General features: G+C 34.4%; 1 protein-coding gene across 4 annotated transcripts in view; it reads right to left on the bottom strand.

Annotated features, from left to right (window-relative positions):
- Window positions 1–17,606, bottom strand: part of LOC123555829 (myb-like protein X) — a 53,948-nt gene extending 36,342 nt beyond the window's left edge. For all 4 annotated transcript variants that reach the window (XM_053525344.1, XM_053525345.1, XM_053525346.1 and 1 more), the window contains exon 1: window positions 17,496–17,606. The gene's annotated coding sequence lies outside the window, so the exon portion shown is untranslated. The remainder of the gene's footprint in view (window positions 1–17,495) is intronic.
- Between the last annotated feature and the right edge of the window lie 1,814 nt (window positions 17,607–19,420).

The raw sequence follows: 19,420 nt of genomic DNA, 5'->3' as shown, positions 1-19,420 counted from the left end.
CAATAGATAATTTAGACAAAGTTTAAATAAACAGAACAAGAGCTGTCGGTAAGACAGCATGCTTGACTTTTCTCAGTGCTCGACTCTGAATATCAATTAGAGTAAAATTTATACAAGAGGGCCATAATGACCCTATATCGCTCACCTGTTATCATTGCACTTCAGGACAGGAAGGTCAAAAAATCATAATCAAGATCAATCAAAAGAATCATGAGTAAATATAGTTGAAATTTTCTTAAAGGTACAGATATGTCAAAATACACATAAAAATTGGAGGTACCATCCATGTTGTACCACAGAAAAGTGGTCTCGGTTTTTCCCTACGGCCAATAATAAAGAAGTTACTAAATAAGCTATTTATAGTAACATAAAATAAAGTAACCCCTGGGGCTGGGTCAATTTGACCCTGGGGGGGTCAAGATTTGAAATTTTTTTGTAGAGGTCCACTAGGCAATGCTACATGTCAAATATCTAAGCTCTTCTGGTTTATTTTTAGAAAATTTTGAAGATTTTTCAATATAGAATCAAATAACCACATGGGGCGGGGTCAGTTTGACCCCGGGGTCATGATTTGAACAAATTTGTAGAAGTCTACTAGGCAATGCTACATATCAAATATCTAAGACCTAGGCCTTCTGGTTTATTTTTAGAAATTTTTGTTGAGATTTTCCTATGTAAACTCAAGTGACCCCTGGGGCGGGGTCAATTTTAACCCCGGAGGACATGATTTGAACAAATTTCATACAGGTCCACTAGGCAATGCTACAAGTGAAATATCTAAGTTTCAGTTATATTTTAAGAAAATTTTTGAAGATTTTCCTATGTATAATCAAGTGAAACCTGGGGAGGGGTCAATTTTGACCCCAAAGGTCATGATTTGAACCAATGTTGTAGAGGTCTACTAGGCAATGCTACATGTGAAATATCTAAGCTCTAGGCCCTCTGGTTTATTTTTAGAAAATTTTTGAAGATTTTCCTATCTAAAATCAAGTGACCCCTTGGGCGGGGTCCATTTTGACCCCCGGGTCATGATCTGAATAAACTTTGTACAGGTCCACTAGGCAATGCTTCATACCAAATATCTAAGCTCTAGGGCTTCTGGTTTTTGAGAAGAAGATTTTTTAAGATTTTCCTATGTAAAATCAAGTGACCCCTGGGCCGGGGTCATGATTTGAACAAACTTAGTAGAGGTTCACTAGACAATGCTTCACACCAAATATCTAAGCTCTAGGGCTTCTGGTTTTTGAGGAGAAGATTTTAAAAGTTTTTCCTTTCGGTTGCCATTGCAACCAGAGTTCTGCATGGAATTCAATCTTTGAACAATTTTGAAGGATCATTCCTGTGAAGTTTGGTGAAATTCTGCCCAGTGGTTTTCAAGAAGAAGATTTTTTTACAAATTGTTGACGGACGACGCACGACGGACATCAAGCGGTCACAATAGCTCACCTTGTCACTTTGTGACAGGTGAGCTAAAAACTTTAACCAAAAACTTCTAAGTTAAAAAGGGGCATACCTCTGTCAAAATTCAAATCAAGAGTTATGGGGATTGTTTCTCCTAGTGTAAATTTTGATAGTAATAACTACTTTAAAAATCTTTGATAGTAACAGAGATATTTGACTTTATCAAAACTTTAACCAACTGAGACAGCTGGGTCGAGTGCAATAACTCTACTTTTTCTTCGAAGTCAAGCTAAAAATATTATATTTCCTTTGTCCTTAAAAAGTTTTTGTGTCTTTTTTTTTATTTTGAGGTTTGAAAAAAAAATCTGGTTCTTGTGGCTAATCAATGAACTATGAATTGAATCCTTACTAAAGACTAAGAAAGCAAAATACAATAGAGTTATAACAGAAATGTAGATACTTGACCTGCAATGTTGTATTCGGCTGGGGTGGATTTTGCCTGACATGCAATTGCACCCCACGAGGCACTTGCAACCAGAAAGATCCAGTCTGGCAAAATGCATGACAATTGAATGCATCACTGCAGATAAGGTAAAATTTTAGACAAATTTATAAGAATGAAATCATCTGAAACAGTATGATGTTTTAATGGAATGTTGCAAATAAAAAAAATTGTCCACATGTGTAAAAAAATGTTGTTATTTCAGGATGAAAAATACTATTTTAGTACATAAAATTTAGTAACCTGGGCTGGTCAATTGACTGGTATAGATTTGAAATTTTTTTGTAGAGGTACCATAGGCATGCTACATGTCAAATATCTAGTCTTTGGTTATTTAGAAATTTGAAGATTTTAAAAGAATCAATTAACCACATGGCGGGGTCATTTGACCCGGGTCTATTTGAAAAATTGTAAAGTCTACTAGGCAATGCTACATAGCATTAAGACCTAGGCCTTCTGGTTATTTTAGAAATTTTGTTGAGATTCTATTAACTCAAGTACCTGGGGGGTAAATTTTATCCCGAGGACAGTTTTGAACAAATTTCATACAGTCCCTAGGCAATGCACTCAGTAATTTAATTTCAGTTATATTTAAGAAATTTTAGATTTTCCTAGTATAATCAAGTGAAACCGGGGCATTTTGACCCCAAGTCATGATTTTAACCAATGTTGATGAGGCTCTAGCAATCACTGTAATATCTAAGGCTCTAGCCTACTGGTTTATTTTTAAGAAATTTTTGAAGAATTTTCTATGAAAATCAGGACCCTGGCGGTCCATTTTGACCCCCGGGTCATGTCTGAATAACTTGTACAGGTCCACTAGGCAATCTTCACCAAATATCAAAGCTCTAGGGCTTTGGTTTTGAGAAGAAATTTTTTAAATTTTCCTATGAAAATCAATTTGACCTGGCCGGTCATATTTGAACAAAATGAAGAGTCATAACAATGTTCACACAAAATCAAGCTCTAGGCTTCTGGTTTTAGAGAAGATTTTAAAGTTTCCTTCCCAGTTGCCATTAACCAGAGTTTGCATGAATTCAATCTTTGACAATTTTGAAGGATCATTCCTGTGAAGTTGGTGAAATATTCTGCCCAGTGTTTTTCAAGAAGAAGTATTTTTACAAACTGTTGAGGACGAGCACGACGACATCAAGCGGTCACTAGCTCACCTTGTCACTTTTGTGACAGTGAGCTAAAAATTTAACCAAAACTTTCTAAGTTAAAAAGGGCATACTCTGTCAAAATTCAAATCAGAGTTATGGATGTTTTCCTATGTAAATTGTAGTATAACTACTTAAAATCTTTGATAGTAACAAGATATTTGACTTTATCAAAACTTTAACCAACTGAGACAGCTGGTCGATGCAATACTCTATTTCTCGAAAGTCAGCTAAAAATATATATTTCCTTGCCTTAAAAAGTTTTGTTCTTTTTTTTTTATTAGTTCAAAAAAAACTGGTTCTGTGCAATAAATAATATGAATGAATCCTACTAAAGACAAAGAAGCAAAATCATGAGTTATACGAAATGTGTACTTGCCCTGCAATTGATCGGCTGGGTGGATTGCTGACATGCAATTGGCACCACAGCACATGCTACCAGAAAGATCCATTCAAAGCATGACAATTAATGCATCACTAGATTAAGAGTACAAATTTAGACAAATTATAAGATGGAAACTCACTAACAGAGATGTTGATAATGATGTTGCTATTAAAACAAGAGTCCACTGTAAAAAAATTTAATCTGTCAGGAGTGAAATACTTGTTTCAGACTGAAATTTGTGCGGTACATTATATAACTATATTCTGCACCTTCATATCAAAGCACTACACTGACAATATTGCTAATTTATTGATTTAAAAGTCTTTGGACCTGGTCATAATTCCACGGCTCTTTTCATAATCTAATGAGGGCAATTAAAGCTTGACAGCTGAATATTGGATCACTTTCATATTCATATTCAAATTCAAGTCATCTATCATGGCTACAAATCACCCCATAATTAGATCTGACAGTGTATAGAGCATTTAATGTCACTAGATATTTGGAAACCTTAACCCTTAGCCTGCAAATTCTAAAATGGATTAGCCATCATCAATATGGCACTACTATTTTTTATTCTAGGGTTTTCACTAAAATACTGACTGAATACGAACAGTGCAGACATATAACTGCACAGATGGCAGCTGATCTTGTCTGCACTGCCAAGGCAGATCACTTTGCCGCACGGCTAAAGTAAGTCATAAAAGTTATAGTACATTAATAGCCATCAAATTATTTTGGAGCCTCTTATTGAAAAAAAAGAAATTTAAAAACTTTCTTAAAGAAAGTTAAACTCAACAGATTGCAAACGATAACACAATTGTTACATCTTATCCCATGTATAAACGCATTTCGTAGTGACGATCTCAAATATTTTCTTTTCAATTCATTTTAGATACATGTATCTTTAAAAAATGAGTTATGATAATTGCTATTTAAGAGAACAAAATCTGTAACAAAATGTGTGTAAGTGAAAATTATGAAACCCTATTTTAATTTTGCATTCCATCCAAATGTAGTATACATTACTATACAAGCATTTAGTAAATAAACCAAAATGGTCATTGCCAAGTAAACTTAAATATTAGGGCTACCAGAAAAAAATATTGGTAGCTACCAATAAATTTGCATATTTCTGAAAACCTGTGTGATATATCCTAGACTTTATCAAGGTTTTTCTGTAGATTAGTGGCGATACGGACATAATCCTGGCATCGTCCCACATCTGAATGAATGGCAATACCTAAAGGGACATGAAAAATATGCAAATTTATCATCCCTCCTGAATATTATATAAGCTGTGTTAGGCGTAAAAAAAACAATTGTTTCCGGTATCCCGACCTACCCTAAATTTTTGGCCGGACCCTGAATGTTTTTATGGCCTTTGAGAATATTTTTTTCAACTTTTTGACAAAAAGTTGAGAAACTACACTTGTTATGCTTTAAACATGGTCGCTGATGTTAGAAATCAACTTCCTGATGCTCTAAAGGCCTAACCCCCTTATTTGTATTCAATTTTTGCCATTTTTTAAACATTACTATTAGGGGCCTAATACCTTAAGTTTCAAATCAAAATCTTTGATAGTAACAGAGATATTTGACTTTATCAAAACTTTAACCAACTGCGACAGCTGGGTCGAATGCAATAGCTCTACTCTTTCTTCGAAGTCAAGCTAAAAATATTATATTTCCTTTGTCCTTAAAAAGTTTTTGTGTCTTTTTTTTTATTTTGAGGTTTGAAAAAAAAAAATCTGGTTCTTGTGGCTAATCAATGAACTATGATCAAGGTACAAATTTTAGACAAATTTATAAGAATGGAAACTCATCTGAAACAGTATGATGTTTGATAAGTGGAATGTTGCATTAAAAACAAGTAGTCCCACTGTAAAAAAAATTTTTAATCTGTCAGGAGTGAAATACTTTGTTTCAGACTGAAAATTTGTGCGTGTACATGTATAATAAACTATTTTACCTGCACCTTCATATCAAAAGGCAGCTTACACTGATCAAATCAGTTTGCTTAATTTATTGATTTATAAAAGTCTTTGTGACCTGGTCATCATTTCACGGCTCTTTTCATAAATTTAAGTCTGATTGGGCAATTAAAGCTTGACCAGCCTTGATCACTATTGGATCACTTTCAATATCTCATATTTTCCTAAAATTCAAAGTCATCTATCATGGCTACAAATCACCCTCATAATTTAGATCTGACAGTGTATAGGAGCATTTAAATGTCACTAGATATTTGAGAAACCTTTTAACCCTTAGCCTGCTAAATTTCTAAAATGGATTAAGCCATCATTCAATATGGGCACTACAATTTATTATTCTAAGGGGTTTTCACTAAAAATTTACTGACTGAATAGCGAACAGTGCAGACCATGATCAGACTGCACAGATGTGCAGGCTGATCTTGGTCTGCACTGGTCGCAAAGGCAGAATCACTTGCCGCCAGCAGGCTAAAGGTTAAGTTCAGTAGAAAGTTATATGTACATTAATAGCCATCAAAAATTATTTTGGAGCCTCTTATTGAAAAAAAAAAGAAATATTTAAAAACTTTCTTAAAGAAAGTTGAAACTCAACAGATTGCCAAAACGATAACACAATTTGTTAAATCTTATCCCATGTATATAAACGCATTTTCGTAGTGACGATCTCAAAATATTTTACTTTTCAACTTCATTTTAGATACATGTATTTTTAAAATGAAAAAGGAGAAAAATGAGTAATGATAATTGCTATTTAAGAGAACAAAATCTGTAACAAAATGTGTGTAAGCGAAAATTATGAAACCCTATATTAATTTAGCATTCCATCCAACTGTAGTGTACATTACTATACAAGCATTTAGTAAATAAACCAAAATGGTCATTGCCAAGTAAACTTAATATTAGGGCTACCAGAAAACAAGAGCTGTCACAGGAGACAGCGCGCTCGACTATTTCGATGCTGGATAGTGAAACTGGGCACATCTGAGGAAACTAGAGCTGTCACTGGAGTGTTTAATGACTCCAATTGTGGATGAAGATATTGCACAATAGCCTGAGTCTATGTCAAAAATATCAACTTAAAGTAATAAGAGAGGTAAAGATAAAATGTATCAAAACACTATATATTTAAAGTATATCCTAAGCAAAAAGGGGCATAATTCAAATCATTAAATATTGGTGCCAGAGTTATGCAGCTTGTGTCATATAGTGTGGGTGATGATGTTGAACAACTATTTTAAGTTTGAATCAAATCCATTCAGTAATAACAGAGACAGAGTGAAAGTGCATCAAAACTTTAACCTAAAATTCTAAGTAAAAAGGGGGAATAATTAATGAAAAATTGGTGCCAGAGTTATGTACCTTGCGTCATATGGTGTGGGTGATGATGTTGAACAACTATTTTAAGTTTGAATCAAATCCATTCAGTAATAACAGAGACAGAGTGAAAGTGCATCAAAACTTTAACCTAGAATTCTAAGTAAAAAGGGGAAATAATTCATGAAAAATTGGTCCCAGAGTTATGCACCTTGTGTCATATGATAAGGGTAATGATGCTGAACAATTGTTTAAGTTTGAATCAGATCCATTCAGTAATAACAGAGATAGAGTTAAAGTGCATAAAACTTAACCTGAAACTCTAAGTAAAAAGGGGAATAATTCATGAAAAATTGTGCCAGAGTTACGCATCTTGTGTCATATGATGTGGGTGATGATGCTGAACAGCTGTTTCAAGTTTGAATCAAATCCATTCAGTAATAACAGAGGTAGAGTGAAAGTGCACCAAAACTTTAACCTGAAATTCTAAGTAAAAAGGGGGAATAATTCATGAAAAAATGGTGCCAGAGTTATGGCCCTTATGTCAGATGATGTGGATGATGATGAGGAATAAGTATTTCAAGTCTGAATCAAATCCATCAAGTAATTACAGAGATAAGTTGAAAAAAGAGAAAGTGCACCAAAACTTTAACCAAGGTGGGGACGTGGAAAGACGCCGACGCCGGGGTGAGTAGGATAGCTCTCCTTATACTTCGTATAGTCGAGCTAAAAATATTGGTAGCTACCAATAAACTTGTATATTTCTGAAACCCAGTGTGATATATCCTAGACTTTATCAAGGTTTTTCTGTAGATAAGTGGCAATATGGACATAATCCTGGCATCTTCCCACATCTGAATAAATGGCAACACCTAAAGGGACATGAAAAATATGCAAATTTATCATCCCTCTTGAATATTATATATGCCGTGTTACCATATATTCGTGCCCTTTAGTGGTTAATTACATGTTACTCCTTTATGAAATAGACATAAACTTAACAGTTTTCTGTTTTTTGCAACAACTGCACTTCTATCTTTGTTTGAACTACAAAAAATTGAAAGAATCCAAAACGTTTCTAAAAATAAACACATCTGTATTAGTCAGCCTTGACAGTCTGGATCACTGAAACGCTTTCCTTCAAAATTTACTCCTGCCATCATTAGGCAAATAAGGAAATGGGACCGTCTGTTTTCCAAAATACAAAGGTCAAATTCCCACTCCCACTCTGAAAAACTGGTCAAAGATTATAAATGCTTAAAGGGAACAAGAGGGCCATTATGGCCCTGTGTCGCTCACCTGAGTACCATTGTTCAAAATGATATGATCGTTTCAAACCAATCTCATTAGAAGCTGCTAAGGTGTATTCATTTAGATAAATAATAAAGGAGGTAATTTGTTATAAATTCAGTCAATATGTATCTTCACTGATTGTCCAAGTCCATCTGTTGACATAAATGAAATAAAAATTCAGATCAGTATCTTCATTAGTTACGGAGATATATAATACCCATTTTAATTTGAAATAAAGGGGGGTAATTTGACATAAAATCAGTCCATAGTTATCTACCCTGATTGTCTCAGTCCAACTAATGACAACAATGAAATTCTAAATAAGTCCTATAAGTACTTACTGATACAAATCCATTTTGATTACAATCAGGGGAGGTAATAAGATATAAAATAACTCTGGAACCTACAATTGGATCTGACAGGTTCGTCATGGAATCCAAGATTTATTGTTGTTGAAGATATTTTGGAAGTTTGTATCAAATCAAACTATAAATGAAGTCTCTATATGGCTGCAAAAGCCAAAATAGCCAATTTTGGACCTTTAAGGGGCTATAACTCTGGAACCCATGATGGAATCTGGCCAGTTCAAGAAAGGAACAAAGATCTTGTGGTGATACAAGTTGTGTGCAAGTTTGGTTAAAATCAAATCATAAATAAAGCTGTTATTGTGCAGACAAGGTCAAAATAGCTAATTTTGGCCCTTTCAGGGGCCATAACTCTGGAACCCATAATGGGATCTGGCCAGTTCAAGAAAGGAACTGAGATCTTATGGTGATACAAGTTGTGTGCAAGTTTGGTTTAAATAAAATCATAAATGAAAACACTATCGTGCAGACAAGAAATTGTTGACGGACGGACGCACGCACAGACGACGGACGAAGGGTGATCACAAAAGCTCACCTTGTCACTATGTGACAGGTGAGCTAAAAATACAAAAAGATATTAGGACTAGCTACTGGCAGTATTTAGACACAATAATCTTCACTGCCGACTCCAAACCAGGTCAAAACAAAAAGTTCTACTCATTTGTCAAATCGAATAGGACAGAAAATAGTGGTGTTGCTCCTCTCAAAAGTGAAGGTCAAACATTTGTCGATCCGACAGCAAAAGCAAACATACTCAATCGACAATTTGAGTCAGTTTTCTCACGGCCTCAGCCCCTAAGCCTTGCCCAGTCATGCAAACAACTGCTAACCCCTGTAAATAAACCAGTCATGCCCAAGGTCAACATATCTCAGGAAGGTGTAGAAAAGCTCCTTAAAAGCCTGGATCCAAGTAAAGCCTCTGGCCCAGATGAACTGCCACCTAGGTTATTGAAGGAACTGTACTTAGAAATAGCCCCTGTCCTTACCTACATATTCCAAATCTCCTCAATACTGGTATTGTCCCCAATGACTGGAAGCATGCAGTCATTGCCCCTGCATATAAAAAAGGCCCTAAGTGTAAACCCTCAAATTACCGCCCCATATCCCTCACATGTATTGCCTCTAAGTTAATGGAACACATTCTTGTTTCCAACATATGTCCTTCTATGATCAGTTTAACATTCTCAGTCCCTACCTACATGGTTTCAGGTCAAAACACAGCTTGCCTGCTGCACAGTAAATGGGCCAATTTTTTCAAAAAACATGTAATTGCATTTTATTTATAGAGGAACATCTGTTTCAAGTTTTGTTAAAACTGTTTTCAATGTGTCTTATTAGTATTCAAATGCTGCAGTAAAAAAAAAAATCATATAATCAACCAAAAAAAAATTTGAAAGCCATTTTATGGCTGAAAATAGGCCGTTTTTTCATGTAATGCGTTAGCATTGGATTTTTACACTTTTTAAAAAAATGCTACAGTATGTTCAAATAACAAAATATAAGTTTGATTTGAAAACCTTTAAGCAGATAATTTTATTAGCTTCAAAATGATGTATAACATTGATGATCACTGAAGTCGTTACATTTTTATGAATATGATAATAAAGAGTGACTCATGTAACACCACTGTTTTTAACAAAAATGCTAAATTTTGAATTGAACACAAAATGTCTTAATTTTACATATTCAAAATAATTTTCTTGCTCACTGTCTTACTATGTATTTGTAGAAGATGAAAAAAAAATGCTTGCAGCACTTATCAATGGACATTTTAGTAAAAAAGTCCATTTAAGCACCCAAAAAACCATTTGCGTGAAAAAAAGTGTAACGTCCGTCCCCCACTATTATTTTAATATGGAATATGAATATATTGATATTAATTACTTTCATATATGCTTAATGACATACCTATCATGAAAAAATGAAAAATAAATAGATCTGCAGCCTTGCTGGGAAAAAAATGACGAAATATCAAAAGTTATGTGTAACGTCCGTCCCTGTAACGTCCGTCCCCCTATATATGCTTTTCTTAATCATGTACAAAATGTAGTGTTTTCATGTTTTGATGGTAATATCTGATACTATTATTTCACAAGAGTATGTAAAAAGTATGAAAATATCAAAAACAATGTTGAAAAATTTTTTTCTTTCATACTTTGGAGGATTTTAAATTGAAAACTAGAAAAACAAGAGCTGTCCGTAAGACAGCCAAGCTCGACTATTCGAAATATTGTCACAGAAGCAGGAAATTATTACCCAAAATGTTAAATATCAAAAAGTTTTAAGTCGAAAGGGACATAATTTGACAAAATACATATCAGAGTTATGGACTTGATGTTATCAACTAGTTATAACCGAAACATGTTAGTTCATTCAATCTGCATTACTTTTGGGATAGTAATGCATTAAACTTAACCAGATTTTCTAAGTCCAAAAGGGGCATAATTTGCTCAAAATACGTTAAGATTATGGAACTTGACCAGTGAGTTGGTAATTGACCTATGAAAAGAATAAATAGTTCAAAGCTATATCCTTTGGTAATAGCTGTATGTACTTGCACCAAAACTTAACCAGGATTTTCTAAGTCCAAAAGGGGGCATAATTTGCCAAAATACATGTCAGAGTTATGGACTTGGTGCTATCACTAGTTTATAACCCGAAGACATATGTAAGTTCAATTTAATACTGTAGTAGTTTTGGAGATAGTTACTTCATGTAAACTTTAACAGATTTTCAAGTCCAAAGGGGTATATTTGCCAAATACGTGTCAGAGTATGGACTTGACCCGTGAGGTAGGTAATTGACAGAAAAAGAAAAATAAGTTCAATCTATATCCTTTTAGTAATACTGTAGTACTTGCACGCAAAACTTAACCAGAATTTTCTAAGTCCAAAAGGGGCATAATTTGGCAAAATACATGTCAGAGTTATGGGGCTTGACCCATGAGAAGGTAATTGATCTAGAAAAAGAAAATAAGTTTCAAACTATTGCCTTTTAGTAAATAGCTGTATGTACTCAACGCAAAACTTAACCAGAAATTTTTCTAAGTCCAAAAGGGGCATAATTTTGGCCAAAGAAGCAAGTTATGGACTTGTGCTATCAACTAGTTTATAACCCCAAAGACCATGTAAGTTTCAATCAATATCTGCATTAGTTTTGGAGATAGTAACTTGCATGTAAAACTTTAACCGAATTTTCTAAGTCCAAGGGCATAATTGCTCAAAATACATGTCAAGTTATGGACTTGCCATGAGGTAGGTAATTATCAGAAAAAGAAAAATAGTTGTCAATCTAATATGCTTAGTAATAGCTTATTACTCACGCAAAACTTACCAGAATTTTCTAAGTCCAAAGGGATAATCCAAAATGAGGTCAGGTTATGGGACTGGTGCTATCAACTAGTTATAACCCGAAGGCACATGTTGAAGTTTCAATTCAAATCTGCATTAGTTTTGGAGTAGTAACTTGCATGTAAAACTTAACCAAAATTTTCTAAGTCCAAAAGGGGGCATAATTTGCTCAAAATACATGTCGGTTATGGACTGACCCAGAGAGGTAGGTATTGACCATAAAACAGAATAAATAAGTTTCAAAGCTAATGCCTTTAAATGATAGCTGTATGTACTTGCATGCAAAAACTTAACCAAGGTGTGACGCCGACGCCGACGCCAGGGTGAGTAGAATAGCTAGACTATTCTTCGAATAGTCGAGCTAAAAACTGAAACTTAGAGCAAAAATCTTTGTTTTTATGCTATGTGAGGAAATTTAAATGAAATTAACTCCTGTTTGATAGGACATGCATCAATAAGTAATAAATATATAAAAAGATTCATTTAGATTTATATGATGTTGTATCATCTTCATCTGAAACATAGGGGGACGGACGTTACAGAAAAGGGACGAATGTTACAAAATTGTGATAATTGAATACTTCATATGTTCTGATTTTGTTATCCATCAGTAACTTTTTGAAGGTTATATATTGATAAATAAAGATGCTGTGTGTTAAATCATTCCCAATGAAGCATTTATTTACAAATATGAGGCCATTATTCAAAAGAATAATATGTCACATGTAACGAGACCCCTGCTGAAACAACAGTTGGCTATAAAAACAACATGAGAAAAATATACAAAACTGATAAAATGGATCCACTTAACTCTGCCCAGTTTATACATGTATATATCTCTGGATCCTTGTAAGATTCTAAAAACAACACTTACCCTCTTAACGAGTCTTGTATAAACACATACTTTGGGAAAACTTAAGCGTTATACAAGGTGCAATAAAACTGGACCCTGTATATACATTTCTGGATCCATACCTTGTCCTTGTAAAAACACTGACTCGTTAATGAACCTTGTATATACAAAGTGATTTCTTTTGAAAAACTGTCAGAAAGGGGAGGAGCTTGCTGTCATATGCAGATTAGGAGTGGGACTAAATGTGTGAAATTCTTTTAAGTTGAACTAATTTTATGATCCAGGCTCATGCCAGTGATGATGGCCACATGGTTGTGTAGACCCTTAAATTGAATATTTTTTTTCTCTCTATATTATGATCATTTCATAAACAAAATCTGATACATGTGTCATGGCAATGAACCACAGATATTTTAAGTAAATGTACCAACTGTTGTACAGGGTCCAGGGTATTTTTTTTTCAAACTCATATTAAGGACCCAAATAGTATTTGTCATTACAACATATTTTCCCCTCCTAATGGATCCTTCCTTCAATCCCCAAAACTGGGGAATAGAAAATACTGTCTATCTAATTAGTTTCAGATTACATACTTAAGGGATTTTTCTTAATCTATGTATATCAATATGATTTATAGTGGTATCTGTGAAATTCAAAGTGAAACAAAATGATCCTCCTCACCTCGGTTAAAAAAGTGTTTGATGTCAGAGCTCTTATCCCCTTCTTGTGCTGAGATGATGATTGCTGTCACTTTCTTAAAAGTGTATGATAGTATATGATACATATCATTTACATGTTCATGAAAAGAAATACATTTGTATTTTAATACATTTTCTCATTTTGTTCTGTTTCGTTTTGTTTTATTCTTCAACATGGTTTTTGCAAAAAAAAATTGTTAGAAATTATGGTGAATTTGTAACGTCCATCCTAATTTACTTAACTATAGCAGTAAGATGTACCATTACCACACACATATCTTTTATTGAATGACATAGTAGCATATAATGAAAATTTAGAAACACTTTTCATTAAGTCAGTGAATACATAAGACGAACACTATCAATTTCCTGATTAAAAAATATTACTGTTTTCTTTTTCCCTCCGTATTTTAAGACTCTAATTCAGCATATTCTTTTTATTTTATTACTTTGTATCATTTTTCATTCATCTAGATAGGTTTAACATTAACAGAATCTGTTTTTATTCAGTAGAGCCACATTAAAGCTTGAAAAACAAATGTATATAATTAGTGTAACGTCCGTCCCCTCATAATGTAACGTCCGTCCCCCTTTGCCATCAGTTTCTCTTTACTAGTTTTGAAGCCTAAATAAAAAAGAAATATACAAAAAAATAAATATTTAATAACTTATGTTCTTGTGTTTTCATTTAAAAGGTTGTTATCCAATTAAGTATAATATTAAAAATGGTAACAGGAAAAATATGAGTATGGCTATTTTTTTCCTTCTCTGCTTCGACAGGTAAAATAACAAAAAAAATTTTTTTTCCAATTTTTGGCAAATTTTTTTATAAGTTTCTTGTAAAGATATACTGGTTTATTGATTTGGTGAATTTTCTCATCTGAATGACAGTAAACAGCTTCAGAAACAAGCTTTTTACATTCCCATGTAACGTCCGTCCCCTTGCCCAACCACTGATAGAAAATGATGTATAAAAACAAAAATTAGCAAAAAGTTATCTATTATTTTACTTTTTCATGAAGTTAAAACATATAACTTCATGAAAAAGGCTTAAAACAGGTAAGAAACCTTTAACTTTAATTTTTGACTTTGATGCTGACACATTTGGCCCATTTACTGTGCAACAGGCAAGCTGTGAAACCCAGCTAATAAGTTTTTCCCAAAGAAGTCAGTGACACTTTAGAACAAGGTCAACAAACAGATATCATAGTCATGGACTTCAGCAAAGCTTTCGATAAGGTAGATCATCACAAACTAGTCAACAAGTTACAAAGACTAGGTGTCAATCCACAGGTCACTTTTTGGGTCAAGTCCTTCCTTCAGGGTCGCACTCAGCAGGTTGTCGTCGAAGGTCACAATTCAGACAATCTCCCCGTCCTCTCTGGTGTCCCACAAGGCTCGGTCCTCAGACCTTGCCTCTTCCTCTCGTACATAAATGATCTGCCTGAAAGTGTTAAAGGCAAGGTGAGGCTGTTCGCAGATGATACAATAGTCTATGTTACGGTCAAATCAAACAGTGATGCCCAAGCCCTACAGCAAGACCTTTTCAGTCTCGAAACCTGGGAGTCTGATTGGTCCATGGAATTCAATCCAGATAAGTGCAAAGTCCTAAGAATCAGTCGCAAAAGAAACCCTGTAATATTCCCTTATAAGCTGCATGACATCAAGTTAAAATCGGCTGATTCTGCCAAATATTTACACGTAACCATTAGTAAAGACCTATCATGGACCAATCATATCAATAATATAACATCAAAAGCAAAAAATTTCCTAAGATTCCTCAAACGTAATGTCAAAACCCCAAATAAGAGAGTCAAAGAGGTTGCATATAAAACCTATGTTAGACCCCAGTTAGAGTACTGTTCCACCATATGGCATCCATGGCAAAAATACCTAACCCATAAAATTGAGCAAGTTCAAAGATCTACAGCAAGATATGTCTATAACGACTACAATTACACCAGTAGTGTCTCCAAAATGATAAATGAATTAAACTGGCAAACCCTAGAACAACGCTGTAAGATCAGCTCAGTTACTATGTTATACAAGATCCAACAACACCTTGTTTTTGTTGACCACAGTAACCTTAAACCTACCAGAAACTTGGAACTACTTGATACCGTATTCAAAGACACATTATCATTCAAACTCCCTTTTTCCCAGAAGCATACGTCTGTCGAACAGTCTCCCCGTGTCTTTGCAAGCTAGTCCCAACTTAGAAGTATTTGTTGGGCAGCTACCACCCTTCTATCAGTTCTAATACAACTTCCTGCTTTTACTTTTTAACCTGACCTGTAAATAGTTCTTTTACTTTATCTTTGAGATGCACATAATCTCTATATTCTTATTCTTTTTAACAGCTATCCCTGACAAAGCGCCTGCTAGTTATAATCGATAATGACTGTTAAGCAGTATAACATAGACATAGACAAATTCGTGCCCCTTGGTTCCCAGCTTTCTACAGACAGTCTCTATAATCGGGGAAACCAGTTCTATACTTCACAACAAAAGTTTCTACATATCACTGTTGATTAATGTTAATTTCATAAAGTTTTGAAAGGCATTGTGGTAATTAATTAATGCAAATAACCAAGAACACTGCCCAACTACTTACAAAATTTTAAAGGCAATGTTTTAAATCTGAACTATGAACATCAATATTAAATTAAATTTTTTTTGTCTTATTTTTTTGTAGATTTTTTTTACAATTTTGATATTTTAATGCTAGTTTGACATTACTGCTGGTCAGCTTCGGCAAAGGAACTCTGCCTCATAATTTAATGACGAGATGCATATAAGCACTTACTTTGAACAGACTTCAATCCATAACTGGATTTTAATTGGCATTTTGTATATTAATAGCGAGCGCAGCTCGCGAGCAATTGCGAGAAGCGCAATTGCGAGCGCGTAGCTCGCCTTACGGCAATGTGTAGGCGAATATAACAAAGGTGTGCCGAATGGGGCAAAGTGATGTAGCTGAAAAATTTTCCTCTCGTCTGGGCGCCGCCATTTTGGGTGCCGCCATTTTGTTCTACTTCCGTCAAAGTCGGGAAAATTGTTTGTTTTTTTTTTTTAAATTTTATATTTGAGTTACAATCTCTATGTTCATTAGGTGTCTTTATTTTTAAAAAAGTTATGTTATGGAAATAATTTCAATTTTGCTTTTGATTTACAAAGTGCGTGTCCCTAGACAACAGGTGCTCACAGGAAATGCTTTGTTGGCAGTGAATACAGAACTTCATTTGATTGCTGAATATTATCCATCACTCAAAAATAATGCAAGAAAGATTTCCAGTTGGTAGAAAAAAATATGATTTTCTTTTAAAAGATCAAGCATTGGCCAGAAAATGGGATAGAATATCATAAAAAAGCATAAAGCAATAAGAACGCCACAAACAGGTAATGATGTAACCGTGACACCGGTTTTCCATAATTTTTGCAACGTATGATATTCGCTGTTACAGGTATAATGACACTAAATTTTTGTTTCTTTTCAAGTGAATAGGTTCTCGGAATTGTTTTAAGCAGTGAATAGTTTCTTTGCCGTTTAAGCTACGCTCGCTCAGAGGCTTTGCCTTTTTCATATTACGTAGCGCAATTTATTCAGTGTAAGTACAGGTAATTTTCCATGAACAGTATCACGTGACTCCAGACTGTCAAGCATCTCCATGTTGTTAGAATGCATAAGATTGTAAACTACACAAAAGTAAGGATTTATGGGCTGTTTAAGGCAGAATTAAACACTTTAAAGGCTTGAGGTATTAGGGTATTGTGGTAATGGTACTACTTTTACCTGTTTCTTGCACATTTTGACTGCTGAAGTGATGAATAAAAAACTTGTTACGAAAGTTGATAGGTACTCAGACACGCCCAGTGGTCACGCGAGGTGCCATTCCTTCCGTTTTTTTGGGGCACAAATTTAATGTTACGGCATGAATCAGTGGTAACTGGCCAAACAGGGGATGATGCCAAGATTTTACTGTGATATGCCGCATTTTGCTAACAATATCAGCATAATATGCCAAAAGTTCAACACGCAATTCATTCGGGAGCTAGGACCATTTACACGCGGTAGAAACTAAGTATACACCGCAGTATGAAAATTTCTAATAGTTTGTTATTTAAAAAAGCAATTTAGACAACTTCAGTTCATTATTTAATTACAGTTAAATGTTTTTACCCTTTAAATGCAATTTCGTTTCATAAATTTCATCAAATTTCTGGTAAGAATACAAAATATTCAACGCCGCACGATTTGGGTGGAGATTTTGACTAGATCACCGGTGAAGCTAAAAAATACCAATCTACCTTAGACGAATTTATTTTTCAAAATATCTGAATTATAGGTTAAAGGTCAGTAATTCAAACCCTTCTTTCTTTCATATATATAAAAAAAGAAAACTTCAGGTTGTCTTTACGTATCTTTAGAGAACATCACTTTTTCCTACACCTATTTTTCATGAAAGTTCTATCACAAATTAACGAAAAAATGAAAAGAAAATAATGGGTTAAAGAGTTCCTAGTGAAATGCCAGTCAGTTGTGGTCTGCTACCCTAAAAATGGCGCATATTTGCTCTCGTCCGCGCAATAAACACCTGCTTCTGGTTTCGATCTGCAAAACTTGCCATGTGGGGTGTATGGACATGAAAACCGTCTCATTTCATGCAGAATGTATTATAGTAGTGAAAAATGGTGATTAAACACTCGTTCTACACGAATTTGCGCAAAAAAATGGGAAAATTAGGTTCTATTTATTATGGACTTCTTCCGACTACACCACGGAAGCACATTTTCGACCGAATTACTGACCTTATTCCTATAAGAAAGAGTTTGAACGATTATGTCCGGAACTTTTCATATCTTTACAAACAGAAGTGTAAATAATATAAAATAAAACATAACCTCAAAGTGGAACTATATTTTATAAAGGACAGATGCATTCTCCCGGTAACCTGGAAATTTCAAGAGATCATGGAAATGGTCATATGTGTTGTTTTGTGAATATTTGACTAAAGCATCTTTTCTGAGAATTTAATATTGGGATAGGAGGAAAAACGTATGAAAATATAGCTGTATTTCAGTATAAGCGACTGCCGTCAAAACTTCCATATTGGGAAAACAAGGAAATCAATAACTTGTTCACCGTGGCTAGCCAGGGGTCTGGTAACCGGACCTCTAGACCCGTAGTCTAGATGTCTGGTAATCAATAAACATGTACTATTGTGCAGGGGTGTAAAATTCCACTCGCCCGCTCGCATTGGCGAGTTAAAGTCTGAGTAGGACGAGTGGACCTCGCTGTATACTCGACCGATCGGGCGAGTGGTTTTTTAAGTCCTTACTTTACCAAAATTCAGAAATTACATTCCAAAACGTCAACAAACTTTGAGATGGTTCAGTCGCTACCTGGATTGACTGGAATTTACCCGCGAATCGTAAAGATATCAAAACGTCATGCCTGTAATTTTCCATTCCACAAGCACGTGCGACCTATCGTAATGTCTAATTTACATCGACATGTACACAAAAACCGTGCGTAGTGCATTCATTTTTTAACATTTTCGCTTCAAGTTTTCAGCACCTCTTGAGAAATAATACTATTTGAATTCTATAATGATTTTAATAAGATATCGACAGAAATGTAGGCAAAATTCTATAAAAACGGTCGAATTTTCATATAATCATTTGTAAATATTCAAACAGCGCGATCTTAGTTACTTATTTCTTTCTAAAAGTAAATAAATGATGAATACTCTAGGCATAAAATTCAGACTTTTGACCAGAAAGTACAAAAAAACAGAATAAAAAAGTCTTAAATAATGAAAAAGCGGCAGCAATTACAATACATGGAGTAAAACGATTTTTGGCAAACAGATTCTGTTAGTGCGGCAGAAAAGAGTTACGGGTGACCTCGTGAACGTAAATAGAAATGCGATTTTAAAATAAAGCAATGTGATGTCACTGCGGTTTTTAATAAGTTTTAAATGAATCTTTGTACATGTATTTTTTGACCAACAATTTAAAAGTTTTTCTTGTCAAACAATAATGTAAATTCCTTGAGGGCAAATAGGACACAGAGGTAGGATATCCACTATAGTAACTATCATT

Source organism: Mercenaria mercenaria, chromosome 15, assembly GCF_021730395.1.
Source record: "Mercenaria mercenaria strain notata chromosome 15, MADL_Memer_1, whole genome shotgun sequence".
Taxonomy (NCBI): Eukaryota; Metazoa; Mollusca; class Bivalvia; order Venerida; family Veneridae; genus Mercenaria; species Mercenaria mercenaria.
Note: the sequence above shows the minus strand (reverse complement) of the source record. Positions and strands in the feature narration are given on the sequence as shown.